This window comes from Polypterus senegalus, chromosome 8, assembly GCF_016835505.1.
Source record: "Polypterus senegalus isolate Bchr_013 chromosome 8, ASM1683550v1, whole genome shotgun sequence".
Classification (NCBI taxonomy): domain Eukaryota; kingdom Metazoa; phylum Chordata; class Cladistia; order Polypteriformes; family Polypteridae; genus Polypterus; species Polypterus senegalus.
The window spans coordinates 93,263,125-93,281,906 of NC_053161.1; positions in this window are offsets into that span (position 1 = coordinate 93,263,125).

Consider the following 18,782-nt stretch of genomic DNA (forward strand, 5'->3'; position numbering starts at 1 on the left):
CAGACATTGTTAGCGAGGGGATAATCATTTGCAGATTTAGAACACTAAAGTAACAGTATAGAATAATAAATCAACAATATACACTTTATACAAAACAACCTGCATATATTTGCAAAAATAATAATGCTTCAGGATGTACAGACCCGTCTTAGGGGTATAAACTGACAGACAAATAAGACCCATGGAGGCTGTCCACACAAACAAACACAAGTTAACAACTGGCATCAGGTTGGAATTTCGCAAACTACTGGCAAGACAATTTCCCCTCTGGGGAAGTAAAAAAAAATCGAAAAGACAAGGAGCCAAAACTACAGCCAATCAGTATGGGAAATAGCCAAGGTCACAAGAAATTCAAGTTGTTACCTTATTGTTCTCTACAGCCACACAGAAAAGCAGGGAGAGAATAGCACGAGATGGATGGCAACTCATAGAACACACAATCTGACAAAAACAAAACAGCCACTGGAAACCAGCTTAGAAATAGGCGACTGTTAGTCAGAAACATGAAGATTCTCTGGATTCAGGGAGACTGACAGGTTGCTACTGAGCAAAATGGAGATTGGGGGGAAAAATACAGTCACTTGCAATACACAGACAGTTGGAGATAACAAAATAAAAAGAAATAAAGCATCCATGCAATAAATATTTCCTTGAGTGTTTAACATTTCTTACATGTTAAGCATGCTTGCATGACTCTAATATGAAAACCAAGTGAATCAATAATAGAATTCTAGCGACTGAACGATTGTTTTATTTTTTTATCTTCTAATTGAATACATCACAATAGTATAAAGGGTTTGAGTTGCTTTTTTTCCAAATTATGCTTTATACTTTCTCCAGTTGACCCGATAATCTAAAAGTTATGTTTTCATTAATACATCCTTTATATAATTAGTTTTTTTCCTGGGAAACTGCACTGACAGCACAACCTGGGAAGCAATCCTCAACAAGACAGTCCTCCATGACTGGGCACAGTCCCTGTTCTCCAGACCAGTTCAGTGTTACTAGTCATTTTTAAAACACATCTTTAGTCTGTGTCATAGTGAAATGGCCATGTTCAGCAAAACTGTCAGTGTTAAAGGAACTATTAAAAGCATATACTTTAAATGTGGAAAAACTGATTTCATGTATACATTTTAATAATTCATTTTAAATTGGTGAATATATATTGTGTATGAATAGCATGTCCTGATAGTACATGAGAGGCATCAGTTACTTTATCCTCCTTATGTAAATTTATTCCTGTGTTGACCTTGACTAGTCTTTTGGTTTATGTTTAGGCCTTTTTCTCCTGGTGTTATTCTTTAACTTTAATATTTTGTGGCCTGCCAGTTTTCATCTTCAGCAGAACAGGGAGGAGATATGTGTACCTAATTGATCAAAGCATACCTTCTTTAGGTGGGGGTTTGTGGCATCAAAACTTCTGTGTGAAAACAAAATACAGAATACAAAAATATTCTACAGGTAGATATTTAATTATCTAAACATTATTTTGAGCATTGTGTGGTTTCTTTTTTTTATCTGATTATTGATTAAATATTTAGTGAAACAGATTATTACAGTGTTGATGTGCAGATTGAACAGTTCAGAAAAAAAACTATCTTACTTTGTTTATTAGGTATGGATATTTGAGACAAGTTCTTCTCTGGCAGTAGTGTGTAAAGATATCCTGCATTCTAATGTTCCAAGGAACATATGCACCTACAATAACTTCCTAAAGAGGTGCCAAAACAGTAATATGTCATATTATAAGCTGATACAAATGCAAATGAGGCCCTGATTGTACTATTCAGTCACAAAAATGAGTGAAAGACTGGACATGGTGATCAACTGAATTCAATGAAACAGGCAAAAAGGTGGTCAAAATTCAAAAAATGAGAGAGCAAACTATCTAGCAATAAAAAAAACAAAATTCAATTACAATATAGTGAAATAGCAGTCATACAGTATAGAGCAGAAATCAAACTCCTAAATGATTTTTTCAAGTAAATTTGATTGATGTTTGGAAGTATCTAAAAACTTGGATGTCACCGGCTGTGTGTATTCATCTTTATATATGCAAGGAGAGATGAAGCAACAATAAATAATTGCTAATAACAATAATAAGACTGATGCAAAATGGAGATGATCATACCAAAGCCAAAAACAAAATGACATCACCATTGTAAAATTAAAATTAATATCAAGTCAAAAATGTTATAAAACTGATTATGGAAATGAAAAAACCCAGACTTATTATACTTAAGCTATTGCAGCAATGTTGGTAGAAAATCAAGCATTTGGAGGTGGCCAGCTAGTAGCAAAGTCATCATCAAGATCAGTAGCAAAGTCTTCTCGCATTTTGAATGGAGGAATAAACAAATTGTTCTAAATTAAAGGTTTTGAAGAGCATATATAATAATTAAGTTGAGGTGTATGTGAACAAAATTAAAGAAGGCATGAAGAATACAAATAAGAATGGGAGACATTTAAGTAAGAAAAACAATGAGCACACTGAGAAGATGAAGTTGAAAAAAATATAATTCATGGAAGTTTTGGAGAATTTTGGCAGAAGTTACAAATTTTACTACATTAGTGTTAGACTTTTTCACAAAAATACTGGAAGGAGCGCATTACATACCTTTTAAATGCCATAGGTTTTTTTTTCATGGTTTTGATAAAGAAAATGTATTATGCTGTGGCAGATAGAAAAAGGAGATTATTTTTAAAATGAATTGAATCTACATCTTTCTAGACATTTTTGATCCCTGCTGATAAGAGGGATGCATTTAATAATATTAACAGTGTTTTATTGTTTAATGTGTCCTTGTGTGTTCACATGTTGTGCTTCACTTACTTTGTCATGTGTGTTAATCACATGTCTTCTCACATTACCCTGGGCATAACACCTCTGAAAGAAATCATGAACTAGTTGGAAAAGCTCAAGGAAAAACAAAAGTGTGTTCTTTTAAAATAGGAATCAAAAAGTGACAAAGTCTAGTTAAAGTATTTTAGTAAACATTAGTAGGGTCTATTTTGATGACTGATGTTATTATTAAACAATTCTGATGATTTCCAAATAGTTAGGTGTTATTTGAACAAAAATTGGAACATTTTTGGGGCTAAGGAATGCTCAGAAACATTTTCCATTTAAATTAATTGTAATTTGTTGTTTGCATTATGACAATTCAGCAAATAAGTAGCTTCTTTTTAAAGTGGGGAAAGCCCGCATGCCTCTCCTATTCTCATCCACGCTAACGAAATAGGATACAATCATTAAGATGTCAGATCCTGCTGAATGTCACTGCTTCATGTTCCAGTTACTTGGCTCATACTTTAGTGATTGTAATAGAAAACACATGCAAAAAGAAGGTAAGACTTTTTGTATGTAGTATAAATTATCTTCCAGATCTTCTTACCTTATTTCTTACAAAAACATTCATTTTTAATATAACAAGCAAAACATGTGAAAAAATGATTACATTTTGCAGTATTGTCTTGTTTTTACATTTAAACTGATATTCACTTAAAGATTGTAATGATACAACCCACACAAGAGTTAGTACCAAGAGCATGGATGGAAATCTAAAGTTTCCTGTTGAGAAAGAGCAACATCACACTGTGAAATGGAAACTTTCAGCAGCTTGATGAATTACTGCTGGGGCTGCACTTCAGTTTAATAGTGTGATATATCCCAGCAAGTGGGATGACTAGATGACTTTTAGGGGGGAGTTGCCTCAATCCAGTGGTTGTAGGTAAGGGTGGCTTAGTGGTACAGAAGCATTCAGGAGATCTTGGAGACATTGCAGGCTTGTTTCTGGACTAGGCTAGGTCTTTGTCGGTTCCACAATCAAAGGTTTGATGCAATCCAGCTCAGTTACCTGGGCAATTAGTGCCCCAAAACTAACTTGTGGAATAGCAGGTTCATAGAAAGGATTAACAGATTGCAACTGAAATAATTAAGGAGCAGAGAATTAATTTGAAAACCATTTAGAACGTCCATGAATCATAATTCCATCACTCATTACTCAGTTAGAACGGTCATTTATATGACATATTTTGTGTAAGTTAAACATGACATTCATCCCACTGGCTATGCCTGTGCTCTACCAGAACAACAGCTCGACACAGCACCACAACCACCGGGGAAAGGACAATTAGAAATCAAACAAACATTCTGGCATGCCAAGAGAACAGCCTGCATAAAACGTTACTGTTTTACATCCATTCATCCATCCATCCATCCATTATCCAACCTGCTATATCCTAACTACAGGGTCACGGGGGTCTTCTGAAACCTTAATATATCTGAACAACCATCTAAAACTTTACACCTTCAAAGTAACACATTATAAGTTTGAGCTGACATCAGTTCAAATCCAATGTGTTTCCTGCCATTTTTCCCTAACAGTAGTTTTCTCCACAGAGATCAGAAATTTGTCTACCCGGGACATAAATAAGTAACCACCATTAAAACTGAGTTTCACATAATTGCAGGTAGGGCAGTTTAATTTAAAATCCTAAGGCATTTCTAAGTAGTAATTACTGTTAATAGACTTGCTAATGGAGCAAACTAACCAGCTTCATCATTTCTCGCCTTCAACAATAACACCTCTGAAAGCTGGCCTCTTCTGTGAATACCTATACCTATATACTTAGTAATGTAGCTTTCATTAGGGTGTTCTGTGAATCAACCTTACTCTGCAGGTTTGAAAAGGTAAGTTACCATGCAAAGAGTGGGCAGCTGTTCCAAGTCTTCTGTTGCAAATTTGTGTTAAGAAAATAAGCAACCTTTGGGCTCTTTTGACATATAATTACAAAATAATACTGGGTCCAATGCAAAATAATATTCAACATCTATCACAGTGCTACTAAAACAACTAAAATAAGTCAATGCACACATAACACTAGTACTGTTTTTGAATATACCATTTCATGAAAGGTAATATTCTCAGAGGTACATTTTGCACAACACAGTAATTTACTAGACACGGTTTACACAGATTTCACTGTTTAAATGTTTTACAGACTCCCTCTATCAGCAATGTTCCTTCACACCATTTCCCTTACCTTGTTGATTGCATTTCTTTTAGGAAATGTGCCGATAATCTATTATTTTGATGTAATTTACAGAAACTTTTTCTAAGACTACAGACTCAGAATACAGATACTGAACTAGATGAATTTTAGAATAGCAAGATGGGATCTCCACTTCTGCTAAGAAGATAGGTGCAATAAAATCAGTGTTAGAAAATGTACTTACTGTCCAGATGTTTCTACCTTATTAACATCCAGATGAATTTAGCCAGATCTTTGCATGTAGTGGAACAAACTATTATAATAGATATGGCAAGTGCAACTATAAATTACTTAAGAAACATGCAAAAACAGGAGACCACGCCACTCATTCCTGGAATGTGAAATTGCAATTTATGCAAACTAAAATTGATGTTAACCAGACTGTATTCTGTACATTAAAATTAATGGTTGCGGGGAAAACTTATGGGCAAATCTTATACAATATCTCTGAAGGCTTCAAATCAAATTGTAGAGTGGATCTTGTTGTATCTTAACGTACTATTATTCCCCCATTATCAAAATACAAGCAGAAACTGAAACAGGAAAATTCAGCCTTACATAAAATAAACAAATGGAGCATCAAGGGTTCTGCGAAGCCCTTGACATCCTTGCAGGCTGGGTTGAGCTGTGTATACTGTCACTAAGAACATGAGTTTCTGTGAGTCAATAATCACCGAAGAGAAAACTAGCAAAGTGAACACAAAAGAGTAGATTAAAAAGGCCGGTCTTCAGAAAAGTGAGGCACAGGAAAAGCAGGTTTTATCAAGAAGGATGAATAAGTTCATTAAAACAAAATTAAATGACCACAACCCAAGGCATGTCCAGAAAAGTCTGAAAATGATCACAGGATTGGGTTCTAAGAAAAGATCATCTTTGCACCCAACATTTACCAAAAGCTGTTTCATAATGAACTAATTTTCATTTGGTCAAGGTTTGAAAACAAATATGTTTTAGTACCCAAAATAAAAAAAGTAAATGAGATTTCTTGGAAAAAATGCCACAAATCACTTCTCCAGGTGTGAATCACTAGGGCATTGGGGCTAGATGGCTTATCAGAATGGCTCCTAAAATCCTGTTTCAAGCAGCTTTCTCCAGTTTTTTCATGTGCTCTTTAACTGGTGCTCTGAGCTCTGGAAATATTCAGTTATTACTCCAGTCTCCAAGGTTTTCACATTAAGCTGTCAAAATGACTCTAAGCCAGTAGCCCTCACCACAACATGCTTCAAACATTTGGTGAGGAACATTTTTGATAACACACACTTGTCCCTTTCAACAATTTACCCACCAATTTTTTTTTACTGTGCAAACAGAAGTATAGCACACATGCTGTTTTAATTTTACATAATATCTCCTCTTTTGTTGAAATGCCTGATTTCTATGTATCTCTTAGCTTTTCGTCAGTGTTTAATATTATCTGTCCTCACATATTGATCGATATATTGAGAAAAATTAATATTAATGCCCATTTACATTATGGATTCAGGATTGTCTTTTAAATCATTAGAAATCTCTTACTCCACTGAAAAGTAGTTTGTATTCTAAGTATCTTCAAAATGCTGCATTCTACTTCTCTTTCTGTTTAATTACATGCTAATGACTGTACACAATGATCATTGTTACATGCTAGTGACACAGTGGTAATAAGATGCATATCTGGGGAGGATGAAAACCAAAATCAAGTCAACTGTTTAGTGAGTCAGTATTGTAATACTTGCTTTTTTTCTAAATGCCAAAGCTAAAGAAATTATATAGTTATTAATTTTCAGAGAAAGAAATCCGCAATGAAATAATGACAATATAAATATCTTGTAACTTGTTCCAATTATGATATAAATTGGGGTATTAATAAAAAACACAATAAAAATGAACTATTCTAATCTAGTTAAAGCTTATTTCTTCTCTGCATTCAAAGATTATTTAAAGTGTCCTTTTATTGCACTGTTATCCACTCTGTTACTACTTTCAGCTCTGTGACTTAGTTTTGTAGCCTGACAAATCAGCATTTTAAGACATTCTAATAAGGTACTAGACACACAGCCAAAATTATTTGTGCAGATGTGGATTACTTAGTAAGAGTGTGTTAAAGGGTTATGATGTATCATGGCAGATACAAGTTGAACTTACCTTCAGTAATCAGGGAAAAGGCCATGTCACACTGCACAACTTAAGTCGCACACTTTAAAACATGTTTTTTGCATCTTAAAAATGTTAGGAAATTAAGGAGCTTTCTAAATAAACAGGATTGTGAGAAATGAATTCATGCATTTATCTCTAGTAGGATTGACTACTGCAATGTGGTGTTCACTGGCTGTTCAAACTGTTCTCTATACAGCCTCCAGTTAATCCAAAATGCCGCTGCAAGAATTATTACAAGAACAAGAAAATATGAACACATAACCCCAGTTCTTAAATCTTTACACTGGCTCCCGGTTAAGTTTAGGGCAGATTTCAAAATCCTCCTTTTAACATATAAAGCATTAAATGGCCAAGGTCCGGCTTACTTGTCTGAACTTATCATGACTTACAAACCTGAGCGCACATTAAGATCTCAAGATGCCGGTCTGCTTAGGATTCCAAGGATTAATAAAATAACAGTGGGAGGTCGAGCTTTTAGTTACAGGGCCCCTAAACTGTGGAATGGTCTTCCTGCTTCCATAAGAGATGCCCCTTCAGTCTCAGCCTTTAAATCCCGGCTGAAGACTCACTACTTCAGTTTAGCATATCCTGACTAGAGCTGCTGATTAACTGTACATACTGCATCTCTGTTGTTAGTCATTAGCACTAAAACATAATTAACATGATAATTATATTTGAATACTAACCCTCACCTATTCTGTTTCTTTTCTCGGTACCCAAATGTGGCAATTGGTGCCACGGCCCACCTACCAAGTTGTTTGCCTGCCTATGGTAAAGTCATCCCTGATGGAGGATCACAGGAATCATGGGAAAGAGGGGTCCTTTCATCGGAGCAACGTTTCTGCCGTGGTATGGCCAACTGGGGAGGCAGCTAGATAGATGAGGTCTCCAGGACTAAAAATATCCAAACCTAATTAAGTCATATCATCTACTGTTAAACCGTACTTCTAAAATTTTTATTATTATGCTGTCTTAAGGAATTGTTCTGTTCTGTGTATTGTATTGTATTGTATTGACCCCCTACTTTTGAAACCCACTGCACGCCCAACCTACCTGGAAAGGGGTCTCTCTTTGAACTGCCTTTCCCAAAGTTTCTTCCATTTTTCCCTACAAGGTTTTTATTGGGAGTTTTTCCTTGTCTTCTCAGAGAGTCAAGGCTGGGGGGCTGTCAAAAGGCAGGGCCTGTTAAAGCCCATTGCGGCACTTCCTGTGTGATTTTGGGCTATATAAAAATAAACTGTATTGTATTGTATTTATTTACATAATCTTACTGAGGCAGCCGCATAGTTTGACATATCCAGCAAATCAATCCAACCCATCTGTGACCACTCCTGACATAATCAAACCAGTTTTGTCTTAGGTCATACTACAGACCTTGAGTGTGTGAGAGTTGCCAAACAACGGGCACTTATCTGGAAGTGGCAGTGAAAAGAAATAAGAAATGTGGGTATTTAAGTCTTTGCAAACAGAATAGGGTTTGTCTTAGAACCAAGATTACAGATGAACTTTGCACTGACACCCGCTTTGGCAGCCAGCATGTTTATTGGCTAATGAAAAAGATGTGAGCTTGTGATATTTTGGGAATGTAAAACTATGCCAAGAAGTCATTGTGCACCCTGCCATATCTAGTTGCATATCCTAACAGCATCCAGCAACAATATCAGCATCTGCAGTCATTATATTTGTTGCCTCCAAACTTTACAAGTTGTATAACATGACCTTGGCTTTATAGAGCTACATAAAATGCTCTAGGAATTCCTGGACCTTAACTGCCTTCCATTTCTTATTGCATCTCTTTCTGTTTTTCTTTGGATAGAATGTTAGGTATTATACTGTACTGCTGACACCTACCAGTCTTTATTCCCCCACATTACCATGAAGAATTACTTAAGCTGTCTTTTGCTGAGATTTCCCATAGCTGTTTACTCTGTCTCGCTCTGTCTTAGTGGTGCCCGTGCCTCTGGCAATCTTTTGCCAGTAGAATACTCTAGCTTAGCAGAAATGCTTCACAAAGGCAATTGCTGTTCCTTATAGGACAAATAGTTAAAAGATAAAAAAAAATCAGAACTCACAAAATAGAGTAAATTAAATAAGAAAACTGAGAATTGAAGCTTCAAGATTGCTGAATAAACACAGCACTCTTGAAACTTGTCGAGCAAGCACGTAGTGAGTACTGCAGCTGAGCAATTACAACAAAGATGCCCTTTAAAAAAAAAGGTGCTGCATGCTAAAAAAGCTAAACGGCTAAATGCTATTACAGTCTTCATGTAATTGTGTTAGAGAAAATAAAACCTCTGGGAGTTTGAGTCCAATAGGTCACCTTTCCTCCATATTGCCCAGAAACAATGATTAATTCTTGCAGGTGGGCAACATACTGAAATCATACCTACAGGATGGATATATAAAAGAACCACAAGGGAAAAGCCAGAGTAATAAATTCAATGTAGACATCCTCAAACAAAGGCTTGAATGAAAAGACCAGCATTCAAGGTTTGATAAATTTACTAAGTGAAATATACTTATGTTACCTTCAGTAGAAAGTCAATTGTAAATAAACTGATTTTAAGTAATGACTAAGCACATTACTGAAATATTAGATAAGTACTTGAAAAATAAAATTACTGCTATTAAGATCAAGTAATATTTTAAAGAATGACTGGAAATATTGCATTTATATTTCATGTGTGTTACTTCAAGTTGTGTATAAAACACTGTGATGTAAGGTCAGTTGTGTTTATAAGTTTTTTTAGCTAAAACAATTAACTGTAGAACTGACAGTGTTTCAGATTTGACTATGATCTTAATCACATAGTGAAATAATGTGACTGATTGCATAGTAAGTGTGACTTTCTTTGGTGATTACTGTCTAGGAGATGGACTGCAATTCAGATTTGTATTGCAATGTTTAATTAAAATCAATAACAATGGCAAGAGGGAATTTTTTGAGGTAAAACAATTTGCAAGTGCAGTCAGTCAAGTTAGAGAAGATAAACAGTGATTCACAGTGTTCAATAGCATTGTCTGAAGTGCTAATGGAGGGTCTATCAAGTAAATAAAAAAAGAAAAAATTATTCATTTTTCTAAATTAAGTTTTACATTTATAAGAACATGGGTATTTATGGTGCAGCTATTTAGAAAACCTCAGGAAGGGACAGGTTTTTGACCTGCACATTAAAAATTTAAAACACCGCACTCATTAGCATGATAAATGACACTTGTAGTGTTAAACCAGCATTTTCTAATACACTTTCTGAAAGGTCTGCTCAACTCCAACAGTAGACTGGTACCTTGAATAGAAAACTCAATCACATTTGGAGTCTAAGGTGTCTCACTTATTATGTTTATTATTTAGTACACTGACATAGTTATGACCTAGAAGATTAGTCTTGGGTGTCTGTTGAAGATATTCATGTTCCTCATTTAATCTCATAATTGTATTGCTATTTTCCTCAGAAGCATAATAGGTGCATTTGAAGCCTGTTCATTTAGAGAAGGAATTCTAATAATCATTTTCTGTCCTTTGTTTTATGCTCCTATTTGCTTAATTGGTTTAATTCCTTACCATTTTAATGTTTTTATAACAGTAGTGGCTAACTGATCATTAAGAGCTGTATAATGTAAGCAGGAACTCACACTGATTTTGTAGAGTCAGGCTTGTAATATGTTTTTTCAGGGTTTACACACTGTGTGTTGTTTTCTGCATTTTATTGCCATGTAGGTGTTACCTGGCAGACGAAACAGTGGGGTGTTTGAGTCAAAAAATGTATTGTAGTTTACTATCTGATTTATGAGAAATGAACCATCTATCACAAACATTCAGGAAGAAATGTATTTTTTTCAAACACTGAGTGATACAAGGATGGGAGGTAATAATCTCAGTGGGTATTTGAAAGCTGTGGCAAATTTGGATACTGGAAATACATCTTTGTTACATCTTCACCATAAAAGAGCTAAAAGTATTAGTTACTCAACACCTTAAGGTACTGATTTCGGTAACTGTCACCTTTGTTACTTGGTGCCAAATGGTATTCAATTTATGGCCTACCTTTTTTTGGCAACTAAAAGAACACCCATATTTTTAATTTTTTTTCCTATCAATAGTCAAACTCTCTGCAGTCAATAAGACCTTTTTTATAATAGCTGTTTCGAAATGAATTGCCTCCAAAATATTAAGATTTATTTGTATCTTTAGTAAGCAGAAGACTCTCATTTCACCTCCCAACAGACCATATAATTGTCCATTTGATTTTTTTAAACCAGTTTCTAAATTACTCACAGAGTGTTTCTATTCCTTACCAGGAACACACAACAAAATTATATGCAGTAAAACCTTGATTATCTGTCAGGGGTTGGGACTGAGGCCGTGACGGATAAGAGGAAAGACGGATAACTAAACAGCTACTTTACAAATGATATACAGTAGATTAGTTTAGCGAATATTCGTATTTATTTACAAAAAATATATATTAACAAAATATAATATAATATTAACAAAATTAATTAATTTATATAATATTGTAATGACCAACATAATAAGCAAATACAACTCAGAGGTACAGGAGGTTTCCATGTTTTACTTGGAGTCTTTGTTCCATAAGAAACGGTGCCATGTCTTATACTCTGTTATCTGGGTTACAGAGCTCATCTCCAAAACAATAAAAGAAAGCCTACCCTACCAGTAACTATCTCCTGGCACTCATGTTGTCTATTTCTATATCGCAAACACTCCTGCTTATTGTCTGCTGACTCCCTACTCAAAATGTCCTTTTTCTCCTAACCTCCTGTCACTCATCTCCTAAGGGGCGTGTCTGCCCCCTCAGAACAGAAACCCTTCAGCCAGTCCTATCACAACTATCACACAGCGCATCACAAGTTGCCTTCATGTCATATTATACTAAATATTACATATTATACAAAATATAATGTAACAGAATTTAAGAAGACAATTATAATGCAGAAGAACATTAACATTAATGCAGAATAACATTACCATCAGTGGTTTACATTTTCTACACGTTTTTCAATTTCATCACTCTTTATATTTATGTTGTTCTTCCTACTCCATAAATTGAAGCAATACTTGAAGAACTTTTGTCAATCTGTGTATCGGAAATAACAATGTATAGTAGTTTAATTATAATAATCAAGCTTCGAAACACTATTAAAGCTGAAGGTATGTACTGTAATTGACACTGTGATTTCAAAATGAGGCATGACGTGGTGCTGGGGAAGAGCACTACGTGCTAGCACAAGAGAGTGTTGTTCCAATGTGCATAACTCGCAGCATATCGTGTTGAAGTAGTAATAGGTAGATGTTGATGTGGGCAATGGTTTTGTTTCCTTTTTTTTTTTGCCCTGACAGTTAATGGAGATGGATGGATAATTGAGGTTTTACTGCACTTTCAGGTCATCTTGTATTTGAGTTGAGGCTATTTTTTTTTTCTTTACTTTTTTGACAAGAAGTGTGGCCTTCTGTGACGAATATATGGTGTTAGACTTGTTAAAGATGCTTACATATAATTCAATATCCAACTCCAAAGTGGGTTAACAAAAATTGCTGAAAGGCAAGTAGCCAGTCACTCTGGAATTATGCACAAAAAGTATTATAAAATTAAGACCTCAAGCCCAAATGGTTGTGTTTTGGTAACAAGCCATAGACCCATAGAGGTGTTCTCTGGTGGTACAGGCATAGATAAAAATCCTAAACAGGTTCTGCTGTAGCAAGTGTAGCATGTCCTGTAGTCTCTGATTCAGATGTATCAGCCTGTGGACATCCAGTCAAGTTCAAGAGTGTTTCTACCAGAAGATTGATATTGGTGTAGAGGTTTGTGTTGGAATGGGACAATGACTCCACACTACACCAGCAATACCAAATTGGATTCTGTGGCAAGATCTGAAATTTGCTGCTAATCACCAATTCTCAAAATAACCTAAGAAAGTGTGCACAATTTTTTCCAAGACAGAATGAGCAAATATGACATTGCAATGATGTACAAAGCTTTCAGTCAAATATCCAAAAAAAGATTACTGCTTGTTAAACCTGCAGGAAGTGTGTTAACAATGTACTCTGCAGGGGAGATTAATTTTCATAAAAATGATAAAAAAATTTTTTTTTACTGTTTTCTTTCTCTTCTTTATTTTATTTACTCTTTCATAATTGAAATGTGATTTTCCAACTCTGGCAGTTCTTTTCCATGCTTTTATCACATATGATAATATAAGTTGGCAACCCCACAAGCTCCAAAACACAAACCAAAAGACAAAATGAATGTAAAAATGCTCACAGAAATGAAGAGGTAACTACACAAACACACCTAAGCATCCCCAGGTACTAACAGGGACAAACGGAATTGTTTCTAGCTGAACTAGCGATCCGACATAGCCATAAACTAGCCAAAATTAATGTGTAAGACTATTTGTGTTGCATTTTGTATTAAAACACATTAAAAATAGTTAATGCTATAATAGAATTATATTTGCTATATATAGCTATATATAGCAGATAAGATAAATGTTTAGGTCTTTACTTGTATCTTTATCTATAAAATACTATTCTTGTGTGATAGTTGACTAAACATGTTAATTTCTTTCTTAGATTGAGTCTTTCGGGTTTTCAAAATGTGAATTCCGGTAATAAGCCATAATAACGAATAGGTGTGGTTGAAGTGTAAGTTAACATGTGTCTTGTAGAACCTAAACATATACATTAGATTCAATTATTATGATGGAAAATTTGACATTTGCAAGTGTTTTGCTTGACTGTACTAATAAATGATTTTCATTCTACTTTAAACATTTTCCTATTTAGTTATTGAATCCATTAATACATTTTTATAGGTTTATAGAGTCTTACTGTCATGTACAGAATACAAGTGGAATTATGTTGTATGTGTTCAGTATAGCAAAAGGGCTCGAATGGCAAGGAGGTTCATCAAGCATGTTGACCCCACATAGAAGTGGTAAAAGATGAAGAGGAAAAAGATGTCCTAAACAACGTTCAACATGTTGCCAGTCTCTGGAACCACAGTGGGTATAACAACCATACTTAAAACCTTTTGTCTTCCTTATTTGAAATTAGCATTCACAATTTGGAGCTGTTATCAGCTATGCTGCTAAATACTCATCCTCATACAGTGTGTGTTATAGGTTTATAGAGTCTTTAATAACATGTACAGAATACAGTGAAAGTTTTGCTTGCATGTCAATCAATGTGCAACACGGTGCCACTTTTTCAGCTCCATGATTAGGGTGGTGTAGTTGAAAGCATGTACTCATCTTCTATATAAAGTGTATACAATCTTTAGTTATTTTTTACAGTTTATGTTACTCTGTCAGGTCATTTACCTTTTCTAAATTCCCTGTTTCACAGTTAGTGTTTTGGGGGTCCTCCTTCTAAACCTGTATATTCACATTCTCTGCCAGCTAGAGTTTATGCTGTAGTGTGATAGTCTTTACATATTACAAGGCTGCTGCAACTTAACTGAAATCATCAAATATGTTATTTTACACCTTTTAATAATTATAGTACTGTAAATATATGTCCAAATGCAGAATAATGCATTTAAAGTTGTTGAAACAGATATTTTTTTTCTTAAAATTTGTACTTGGGGCAGGATTTCAGAGTGTAATTAAATTTTCCAGATAGTGGCAAGAGTATTGATATTGTAATCTGTTTTTACAACTATAGCTGCTTACAGCAATATTAACAGCCTTCATTCCACAACCCAAGCTATCAATACCCCAGACAAATATTAAAAATTTAATTTCAAAACTGTTTCATTTATTTATTTTTTATTTACCTTTTTTACTTTGTCACATTAAAGTTCATGGTTTATATCAAAACTGTGCTGCTTTGCCTTACATAACTGACTGATAAATAAAGTATTGCCAAGTGAATTTTGGTAGAAGGTTTAAGAACTAGTACTCCATAGATTCCATTCTGGTGGAATATATAGAGAGGAAATAAATGATTTAGTTTTAAAAAAACATCTTACACCGCTACTCTAACATGAGAAACATATGACTTGCATGTTTAAAAGGTTAGAGAGATTATTCATATTTAAAAGGGAAAATGTAATTTACTTTTATTGAAATAGATAATGCAGTCAGTTTAGGGGTTTATGCATATAGCCTATACACCATACACAATTATAAAAGGAAAAAATATAGCACAACACAGTTAGAATACTTTCATAAAACATTAATTTCTTCTTACCTGCTGCTGCGCCTTTAACCTTGTAATAGAGGCAGTGGATTTTGCATTCCTGGGTATTATTTATTCCTGGAACCACATCAGCACTACCTTTCCAGGATAGTCATTTACTTTGAAGCAATCAGATTTAAAATTATCCTCTGAATCATAAAGCAGGGACTGCAAGGAGAGGCACACAAAATCTCTTCTTTGAAGAGTAAAAAGAGTGCAAAATCGTCTGCACTTTCAAAGGAATAAAAATGCCTTTATATAAAATCCTAAGGTAAGCAGATTCTTTTCTAAAACTTTTTTTAATTCATGCAATATTATGTGCCTACTTACTTATAGTCCTTAATTTATGATGTGAGAGGCTGACTGTAAATGACAATCCTGGAAAAAACACCTTAATGGTTCCAGAATGATCAGAAACCTGATGTCAGATTTACCTAGCAAGGGCTAGAATTCCAATCTTTAAATGATCATTTCTTAGTAGTGTGCATTTGCTTGAAGAATTTTAAATATTTTTCACCCAACATTTACAAGAAAAGTAAAACAGCTCTTTCGTAGATGGATTGTTTGAAATGTCAATTTAGGTGCAACAATGTACCTTGTCAAACTTAATACTGTAAGCCAGTTTCTTACCTTGGTAATAAACATTAAACAATAGAGGATAATAATGCTGTAAAATTGTTTTGATAGAAATGGCCAAGAAATCAAAAATATTTATAAAATATTAAAGCATATTATGAAAGTTTAAAAGTAGTAAATGACTCAAGCAGTTAACTATTACAGTCAATATTTTTTGGGAATTTAATGCACTCTAATAAATAGAGAATGGTTTAATATTGTGGAAAATGCATTTCTTTTCACACTGACTGTAAGCCTTAGTTTTTTTTGCAATTTGGTGTCATATATTCCAAACTGTAGTAATATATAGAGCTTTCACCTGGACAGGATTGTCATTAATAGTATGCCTACTGGGCAGTTGGAGCTTCAGACACCAAGGTAGACCCTTGCACATATAGTGCAGGATCCCCCAAGACTACACTATGCACAAACCATCTATTAAGGATGTCTCCTCTCAACTGTACTGACATGGATTTAATAATGATCTCTTATGTCCCAGGTGAGACACCACAGGCCGAACAGCAGTGAAAGCAAACTGTTCTACACAATATATTTGGTGCTCAGTGCAGTTTCAGACTCTGATCACCTGGGTTTTCATGGATAACGCAGTATATAGAATTCACACTAAAACATGGGATACGGGAAAAAAAATTCAGATGCACAAAACAATGCGTAAGCCAACTTCCACACAATGCTGCTCCATAAATCCTGGTCAGCGTGAAAGCGTGTCCCACTCCTACTCCTCCCAGAATTTTGCATATTTTAATATGAAAATCAATATAATTATCACCTTCCCCATTCAGTGTTTGGTTAAAAGACAATGGCAAAAGCATGTGAAAAAAGAATTTCAGCTAATGCAAAGTGGAGGCAAGAAAAAACGTAGTATTGGTTGGCTTAAGCAGTGGTATAAACAACAAAAGGATTGAGTAATACAGAGTGGCGGAGAAACTCAGAAGTTCAAGTTCAGAAAGTCTCACAGTGCCCAAAATAAAAAAGAAGTGGTTAAATATCAAAGTCGCCGTGAAAAGGTGAGTCACAGCCCACTGTCTGAGTGTCATACAGAAGCGTATTAGGGCAAAGAGAAAATAAAAATAGGGAAAAAGTGAAAAAAATGTTTAAAATGTCCACTTTAATCTCATAGTTTATTTTTCATTAAAGCAGAACGTAGTAAACTTAATCTTAAAATCAATGTTTAATTTACTAGAGTTTCTCAGATCCCATCGTATCTAAAGTAGCACATTAAATGCTTCATAGTCTATGTGTTCTTCAATGGGCTCTATGTGTGTGAATCACTATGTGCTTCTTAAATGGGCTTTCTCTTACACCAACAGGGCACAGAATACATTACATTCATGATATTACAACTCTCTAAATAATTTAAATACTAAGATGTACACTTGATATCATTTTCATGATGAAATTAATTAAAGCATGTATTAAACATGGGGGCATGGTGGTGAAGTGATAGTGATGAACTGGCGCCCTGTCCATATATTGTTCCTGCCTCCTGCAAGATGCTTGCTGCACCATGCATGACCCTCAATGAAATAATTTATTGCAGCAGTACTGTCTCTTTCAAATGTACTCACCCCGAATTCCTGTCCTTTTTTTTTTTCTCCAAGTAACCAATTGCCACACAATAAGCTCTTTAATAAATGTCAAGCAATCTGTAAGCTTAGAATGCTAATTTTTAAAACATTTAAGGAACATTCAAATATCTTTGTAATACATGTTTAACTATTCCATCCATCTATCCATTCAGGGGCATGCCAATTCAAGCAAGCATACAGAGCGAGGCTGGAACAATCCTTGGACGGGGCACCAGCTCATTGCTACCGCTGCACCACTGTGCCCACACATTTAATTATTAACAGTATACATTATTTAAATGAAGCTAAAAATGTATCTGTATGATGTAATATACTGTACATATTTTAATGCATTTTATTTTATAAATGATATCAAGAGCTCCAGGAAGATAGCTCTTGGAAATCTAAATCGAATTTGAAGCCATTCGTCATCATCTGTAAATACAAGGCACTCTCTTGTATTGAATTGAATTGAATTCCGTTATTGTTATTGTATGGTACAATGAGATTTAATTTGCAAATACTCCATACACTTATTTTCCTATAAAATGATAAAACAACAACAGTAATAATAAAAATACAATAAAGAACCATGAAAATATACAACATGAAAACATAAGTGGCTCAGGTTGTGCAATATTACAACTGTAATGCAAGTTAACAGTGAGGTAATTATACTTATAAATACAAACAGTTGTACGGGAAGCACTTGATGGACTATTGAGTGTGTTCTAGCTCTTGGGATCAAACTGTTTCTGAACCGCAAGGTCTGTACAGGAAAGGCTGTGAAGCATTTGCCATATGGGAGAAGTTCAAATAGACTGTGCACATGGCTGAGGCAGCGTGTTCTAGAAGCTGTACCCTGATAATTCACTTTCCGATGAGCTGCTGTACAGCTGTGAATCCACACTCAGATACAGTGGGTTAAAATATTCTGAGTCGTACACTGAGAGTAACAACGCTAAACCAGCTATGGAATTTGGGATAGTTTGGCCATTCCGTGCCCCATTATATTGTTATAGGCTGATTACAATCAGATGCCTTAAATTTATAAAAGATATGCAGTTAATTTCAGTGTATTTGATAAAGCTGCATTAGGGATGTGAATCTAAAAAAAGAAAAGGAAACCACAGAGGAACAGTAGCACTGCTTTGACGTTGGGTGCTGTCTTTTATCTACTT